At 48.9% G+C, this 8,022-nt stretch overlaps 1 protein-coding gene and 1 long non-coding RNA gene across 2 annotated transcripts in view; one reads left to right on the top strand and one right to left on the bottom strand.

The window, feature by feature from the left end:
• The window catches only part of BCAS3 (BCAS3, microtubule associated cell migration factor), a 545,610-nt gene that overhangs the window by 1,083 nt on the left and 536,505 nt on the right, over window positions 1-8,022 (bottom strand). The gene's annotated exons all lie outside the window — the stretch shown is intronic.
• LOC109293277 overlaps window positions 1-8,022 on the top strand; it is a 29,576-nt gene that overhangs the window by 12,748 nt on the left and 8,806 nt on the right. Inside the window, exon 3 of the long non-coding RNA XR_002096287.1 lies at window positions 4,429-4,625. This is a non-coding gene — a long non-coding RNA (uncharacterized LOC109293277). The remainder of the gene's footprint in view (window positions 1-4,428; window positions 4,626-8,022) is intronic.

The raw sequence follows: 8,022 nt of genomic DNA, 5'->3' as shown, positions 1-8,022 counted from the left end.
AGCAATTTGCAGGATGTGCCAAGATGCCAAAGCTCGGAGTCGCGAGGTGGAGCTGAGCAGAAGGATAAAAGGCTGGCTGATGAGCGATGAAATAGCCTCGCTTGCTTAGATGACAGGGCTAGAAAAGGAGCCGTGTTGTGACGCTTGCTAACGGTGACCCACAACGTCTGTGCTTGGCCAACGCAGTTTGACACGGTAGCTCCCCGCCTTTGTGCTCCGTACCCTGATGGGAGCATCCCCACGGCTTGGGAGCTCCTCGGATGAGGCTGTTGGAGAGGAACGTAGAAACGGGCCGTGAAAGAAAGGTGATGAAGCTGTATCGACCACAGAGGCCTGGATGAGGCTGTGCACAAGCTCGGGACTCTAAGGCTACTACTAGCATTTGGGATTATTCCCCTCTCACCCGTCACGCACGCTGATAAGTCGTAGCCTCCCCCCTTCCACCCCCGGCTGACCTCCCAAAGCCTTTGTTGCTTCCTAATCTCGAGACACTGGTATTCTCGTGTGCGTGCACAATATCATTTCTAACTGCAGCTCTCCGCGAGCCACTTGAACCCAACAGTTGACTCAGTGGCCACGCCGCTGGACAGCATCACGCTCTCCAGCACTCAGCGTCGGCACGCAGCAGTGATACGAGGCAGGGCCCCACATCCAGTGCAGACGCCCTCTCCCCGGTGCTCACCGGGAGACCGCTGCAAAACTGTGCTCCTCACAAGGCCTGCTCAGTCCTCCCTTTCAAGCAGGAGGGATAAAAGCAAAGAATAAGACCAGTGATGTGAAGTCCCTACGAATTCTTTTGGGAGAGGAAAGGAAGAGAAGAAAGAAATCCCGGGTCTGTGTATAAGCCATTGGCCGTGATTAAGAGACTGCTCCAAGATGCTCAGCGAACGCATGGAGCAGACAGACAGATTTCCCTGTTGACTTCAGTGGGAATGCTGCTCGAGTGCGCTGATTAGGAAGTGACTAATGGACTTCAGGATTTGGATGAATGGCTCCAAGCGTTGTTCCCTGCCAAATTTTACTGCACCTTTGCCATTCCTGGGCTTCAATCTCATCTTGGGATTTCAGCTCATTTATAAATGTCCGACTGTCCCTTTGCTGCAGCGGGACACGGAGATAAGGACAAATCTTGGCGCAGAAAGTTAAGTCTCACCTTCATTTAAACCCAAACTATCCCATTGAAGTAGCGAGTGTGCAGGTCCCACTAGCACGCATGTGACTTGTGTGTCCACTGATGGGATAACTGATCCGTTTGAATTTACACTTCATCAAGAAAGAGGTGGTGAATTTAATACTTGATCACGCAAGTAATTCACAATGGAGATAATCTGGGTTGGTTTCACAAAAAAGCAAATCCCCAGGAAGTCAGTACACCCATAAGAAGCAACGATAATGACCTCAGCTGTATTAATCATGATTTCTTGCCAGTATTTTGTTAAAGGAATGTACATGTATAAACCTCTTCGTTTTCCTTCACATCCTTATTCTCCCATGAGTTCAGGAAGTAAAAACAGTAATTTAAATCAGAAATGAGTGGCGTATCCCACACTAATACTGTGCTTATCCTGTCTGATTTTGTGCTTTTATCTCCCCTCGCGCACAGCTGGCTTTGGTTAAACGTCTCACGTCAGAGCTTTCACTCACTGTGTAGCCATCACCAGAAAGATAGACCACGGGTAGGCTCCAATCAAACATCATTAAGACGGTTGAACTCCTTATGAGGTTACCTCGCCCTCTCTTTCTCTCCCTCTCCCTCTGGATCATAATTGATTTTCAGGCAAATGTTGCATTTTCAGTAACAAAAGAAGGAGAGAGAGGAGAGGCATTTATTTTTCCTTAATGCTACGGATTCCCAAAGACCATTTCTGTCCCCATAAAGCCCATGTGCTGAACAATACAGCGCTGGCTCCCGGCTGGGGTGAAGAGTGCACAACTACGGGAGAGTCTGGCTGAGGTTTGCATGACTGCGGCCTGTGCGGTAACAGGGCCTGCACATTTGCCATTCCTCAGCGAGAGGCGTATCATCCTACAGTGCAGTTTTGGGTTTAAGACTCAGGTCTGCGCATCTACGCCCCCGCCACGGGAATCGCAGGGGCTCGATGTCTTTGAAAACCATTCAGCTATGTGTATTTGTGGGATGCTGCGAAACGGGAAACAGAGGCGAACCTCTTCGTTGCACAACGATATCAGGTTGCTTAAAAAAAAAAACCAAGCTCTCTCTGTGGGGAAACTGTCTGCGTTGCTCATTGCATTAAGGAGGGAGTGAAAAAACACCTCGGTCTTCAACAAACACCTGTGCACTGGTTTTGTAAGTCACATCTGGATCAGGAAGGGACAGATGTGCAGCTGTCCTGGGGCAGCTCCACAGTAGGTGGCTGTTCCTGTACCTCTCCACTAGATGGCAAAGGAGCAGGTACCAGCCTCTGCTGTCAGCCAAGGCACAGACGGCAACTGGACGTCTACGGGCATTTCCATATCCAGAACTATTCAGGGATCGCAAACTTCTGTCACATTGGGAGCATGAAATACTCAAGGGATAATGAGCCTTTTGCCACTAGATGGCTCATTCAAGTCCTGACCATGTTGACACTGTGCAAAAGTCATCACTACCTTATATGTGAAATGCACGCTGCGAGCAGGCTGTAAATAGTCGCATCAAATGTCGAGGAACGCGTCATGTTTATTGGGCAGGCGAATGGCCTGGGGATCGAGAGACCGGACTCTGCAACTGACTTCCCATGTGAATCTCGGCAAGTCTTAATCTTGCTCTGTCTGCTTCCCAGTCTGTAAAATGGGGATAGTTTTACTTGCCGACCTTGTTAAGATGCTCTCGAATCTTTGGAAATCATCATCATCATCATTATTGCTGTTATCATTAGCATTATTATTATTTGCATTATTGCTGCCATTATCATCATCATCATCGTGCCCAGATTCTCAGCCCTCGAGGCAGCCCTCCCTGTCCTGTGGAGCAGGGACAGCACAGGCCGTAAAGCAAGGTTTCCTCCTTCCTGACCGGGAGGGATCAAGTTCACTTAAAAATGAAGCCCACAAAGGAATTCACCTGCATAAGGAAGCTGAATGGCAGCCTTGGCTTGAATTGTCCTCGCTTATGGTAGTTGCATGAGGTCAGAGGCTTAGCACTGCCCCAACAGAGGAGGTTATATCCATCCCTGGAGTAGTGCTGTTGACTTCGGTGGAGTTACGCCAGGAATGGAGTTGGCCCCAGTCTGTCTGAGGGTTATTGCATCTCTATTTCCCTATGCATTCACTGTCGAGATGTATTAACTTCCTTAAATGTATCAGTAAAACAACCTCTTATGCTACACTTTAATGAGCTTGTACAGTAGCCAACAAATTGTGTATCGCATAAAACCCATTCTGCTCCACAGACTTGGAGGCTATTTTGCTTCGTGGTAACTGTCATCTGCTTCTGTGGAGGCAAGATAAGTAGGGTTGAGACGTCAGGCCCTGCAGAAACCTAAATATTTGATCTGGGGGGAAGGGAGTGGGTGGGAGAAGGAAGAAGGGGACCGCCGGGAGCCATTTATGGGGTCAAAATAACATGAGACCTGCTCTCCTCAGAGCATTTCCACCATGGAGGAAGTGAAATACTGTGAGAAGACCAGTGCTCGCATGAGTTTGTCCCCGTAATGGCTCCCAGTGGCATTAAAAAGCCCGTGAAAAACAAACACAAATACAAATAAGTGCTAATAGTGGAAATGTTAATACTGAAACCTGCCCCCGTCCCAGAGGGACACAACTCGCAACGTTATGATTGGCTTCAAAAATGAAAAAAAAATAAGAGCAGGAACATCTGCTGAAGTCATGAGGAGGAGGCTAGTTCAGGGGAGCTCAGGAGCAGCCTGTATTCACTTTTGATGCTAACCATAACAGGCAACGCCAGAGTTGATGGGAATCGCAGCATTACCAGGGGCTCGAGCACATGCAAACCGAACTGCACTGGAGAAAGAAACAGCAACAGAAGTAGTCTCTGGTGCTGCACGTCTATCAGGTTTAAAAGGAACCAGGGTCCGTGGGGCTCCAAAAATAAGGGAAGAGAGATGCAGATGTCAACAGCGATTCTGCACCAGCTCCTACGCAGGTCTGCACCCGTGTGCTGCTGTGGCTCTGGGATGGATTCAAAGCCCGTGCTAGTGCAGGGCAGGATTAACTCGATGTAAGTCAGTGGAGTTGCACCAATGTAGACAAGATCACAATCAGGAATACAAATCTCCAAGTCCAGGACTCAGAGCATTAGCTTCCCCTGAAAAAAATCCAAAGGACGAAGCAGGCATAAGTGCGTGCTGCAGGAAATGGCCAGAGCTGGGGCCTGGTTCGTGCTGTTGACTTGGCTGCGAACGTTCAGATGAGAACCAGGGCCCGTTCTTGGTCCACAATGTCACATTTGCTCCTCTCCTCATGCAGATACTCCTGCAGCCGTTCTGGGGCTGACCCGAAATGCTGGCGGCCAGATCTGGACCTGAAGGACAGCAGCCACGCTGAAGTAGCAGGATGTGGGAGAGAATTCAGTTGAGACCGTGGGTCATATCTGTACACCCTCCACCAAGGTACTTCTGCCAGCTTCTCACTGGGCATTGCACCGGGGGTGTTTATAACAAAAGGTAAGCCCCTAGGAGCCTTGTGCTCATAAAGCCCTCTGCGTACCTATGGCACTGGGTCCAGACGACTGGGTATACTGGTGCAGGGAGTATGTTCCCACCCCCAGAGCAGAGACAATAAAGGGGCTGTTGCTTTTGTCAATCTAGCCTTGGTTTGGAGGGCCTCAAGCTTCTGGATGCCCCAACCTGAGACATTTAGAAGAGGCCTGACTTGCAGAGAGCAGGTGCTCTGCACTCTCAGGAAACCAGGGCATCTCCACCTGGGCCTCCAAAATCACTGGTCCCAGTGACCTCCCACTGCCATTACATTCACACCACATCTTTTAGTGCCTGGCCCTGGGAGGGCTGAGGGCGCCTGCCTGCTTGCAGGACCGGGTGGGCATTCCCACTGGAATGCAGAGATAATGACCTTCTGTGTGCAGTATTGCCCCTGCTGCCTTCACCGGGTACCGTCATGCCCCTCTTGTTGGCAGTCCCTAGCTGCTCCACTGAATGAGTGCGGCTGGCGGAAAACCAGGGGTCGGTAACAGCCGTGCTGGGATGTGCTGTGGCAGAGGAGATGGGACCCCACCGAGGCTGAAGAAAAGCTGTAGGGAGCAGTTCATGTTTAGGCGCACGGGGGTGGCAGCGGGCACACATCCCTCCCTCGAGTCCAAGAGATGCCTGGACCAGACCGGACCGGGTGCACTTGAAGTGCTGTCAGATAACGGGCAATCAAAAGCACGGAAATGCACGTTCCATTAGCTCCCTTCCAATTCCACCTTGTTTTCTGCATCCCTGCCAGTGCTGAAAACCAGCGTCTGCGCTCTGTTCCCATCACGCTAGATTGTGCAGCACTCGGGAGCCGGCTGGGAGAAACCAGAACAGATCCCCTTCCGTTCTTACCTACCACGTGCACTTGATCCTCGCCGTCCTGTCTCATCTGAGCACAAGCCGAAGCCTCTGTTTTATTACGCGTGGTGACAAATTGGACGGGGGTCCCCGCTGCGGTCCTCAGGTGCGTGTCAGCACGTAACAAGCTACCCCAGGCACCAGTCCAAGCCAGGGTGCTGTCTATTCAGTTCCAAAAAGCTGCAGGATCTGTCAGAGGACTACATCAAATCTAGAAAGGTAGAAACCTTGCCAAGCCTAAATGTGAAGCCATTTTATATGGCACATTAATTCAATGCCTGAAGAAAATCTATATAGCCCTCTTTTGCCCGGAACACTCATAAATTATGCTGCCTTTCTTAGTTGTGCTTTCTCCGTAGTGGTCCACTTGAAGCCATGGTATCTCCTTTATGTCTACTCAAAAATCTCATCTCTAGTGCATTATTTCTTCTAATGGCTTTTCCTTTCTCTCTGTTGGACTTCCCCTACAGCATGCTGTTAAGCACAGTTTCAAAATATCCTCAAAAATCATTTGCTGAAAGAGCCGACCCTTTCCTTTACCTACTGAGAATTGCACAAACTCCTCTACAGTATGGCAGCCTGGATAAACGATACAGTGACAGCCAGCCTGATGTGTCAGGGTAGTGGGGAAGCAGCAGCAACTCTGAATACAAGAATTATTCTTCATCATCTCAAACTGTCACAACACATTATGCTCAAAGCCTCAGCCTGCTGAAGGAGTGACCCTGGACTGAATGGAAGAGTGCTTGGGGAAAGAACTAATTGTAGCCTCTTTTCACACGTCAGTCACTTTTCACAGCGCCAAGCCTTTCAAGCTCAACTAATGTCAAGTTCCTTTTTCCTTTTTCTGTGCCGAATATTTCTGAGGTTATATAGATGGCATTTTTAAAGGAACAAGGTCTCTGGCAAGGATCTAAGTTGGTGGGGAGGAGGAGGGGAGAAGTGCAAAGATTAGTGCACGCTACTGAAGATTTGTTAGGAATTACTCAATTAACAGGCTGGGATCTGGGAAGTGGCGTGACATATTAGCCACTTGGGCCTTTATCTCGTGGTTTTATTCCTGTCATTCAGGGTGTCTCTGCACAATTCGCCTTAATGTGCAATAGACTGCTCTACTGCGTGTTAGCGCATCACGGCAAAAACCATACTAACGCAGTAGACTGCTCTACTGTGCATTAGCGCAACTTGGCAAAAACCAAGCTAATGCACAACAGAATTAGTCTACTGCACATTAATGTCACAAAAAAAGGTTTGCCTTTGCTACTGCACATAAGCAAAGCTACTGCGCTTTTATCTAATACCTCGTATTAGAGGTACTAAACTTAATGTGCTGTAACAAAGGCACATTAATGAATGTGTGGACACATCTCATTGTGGTAATTTCACGCGGTCCAGATTTAAGCCGAAAGCATGAAAATATGTGGGAATTTAGTTTCTCCCTTTTCACTTGATTTTTTTATTGGGTCTATTACAATGGGGCCAATATCTAAGTGCTACATATTAGAAGTAATTAACAATCATCATACCGCTTCTGCCATCTGGATTCCTATTCCAAAGGATCCCAAGCAAAGAGTCCAAAGCAACTTGCAGCCTAACGCAGGGGAAGCCTGAAGGACCGCTCTAAACCATTTGCAATCCACATGCTGCTTCCCAGCACAAGGTTTAGTTAAGTCCTCCGGTGATGGACATGAAGGGGGTGCGTTCAAATACCAGGGCTTTCGTCAGACTCAGTAGAGGAGATTCTGCTCTCAGATGGTGCAACCCAAGTGCCCCGCATCAAGCATCAACTTTCTCCTCTGCGTGGACAGTACCGAGCACCACAGTGCTTGAACACCAGCTATGTCCCTTTGACCCTCTGCTAATATGAATATTTACACATAAACAGCCTGACTCCAATGAAGCCATAAAGTGCATTTCCATCCGGCCTTCCACTGAAGCCAATGGCGCTGCTCTGGATTGACATGAGTGTTGCTGAAAGCAGAATAGGGCCAAGGCTGTGCATGTGTCATAGAAAATGTTTGTTGCACACAAAACCTCTCCTAAGCCCAGCATTATGGAACCGCACTGCTAACAGCACCGTTCCTTTCTAGACATCAGAGAATGTAACTGCTAACAGGGAGCCTTGATTATATATTATCTCCAAAAACACTTGTTGTCAGTTAGAGGGAGGAAACTAGAGAACTGGCTCTGAAAAAAGGCGGCGTACGCCCGGTGGAAGGGGGGTGAAATCTCCAAAGAGGAGTATACCTACTCAGCTCGGGCCTGTAGGCGAGCTGTTAGGAAGGCCAAGGCGGACATGGAGCTCGGACTAGCGTCCAAGATTAAGGATAACAAAAAGTCCTTTTTCAAATACATTGGGAGGATGAAGAAGGTGCCGGGTAATGTGGGACCCCTGCAGGACACGCTGGGCAATTTGGTGGTTGCGTCAGAGGAGAAAGCGGACCTCTTTAACCAATTCTTCACCTCCGTTTTCTTGTGCAGGGACCGGGACTTCCCTGCTGTGATAGAA

This window comes from Gavialis gangeticus, unplaced genomic scaffold (genome assembly GCF_001723915.1).
Source record: "Gavialis gangeticus isolate Ggan-Ray unplaced genomic scaffold, GavGan_comp1, whole genome shotgun sequence".
In the NCBI taxonomy this organism is placed as follows: domain Eukaryota; kingdom Metazoa; phylum Chordata; order Crocodylia; family Gavialidae; genus Gavialis; species Gavialis gangeticus.
The sequence above is the reverse complement of the archived record's forward strand: the minus strand, read 5'-3'. Positions and strand labels throughout refer to the sequence as shown.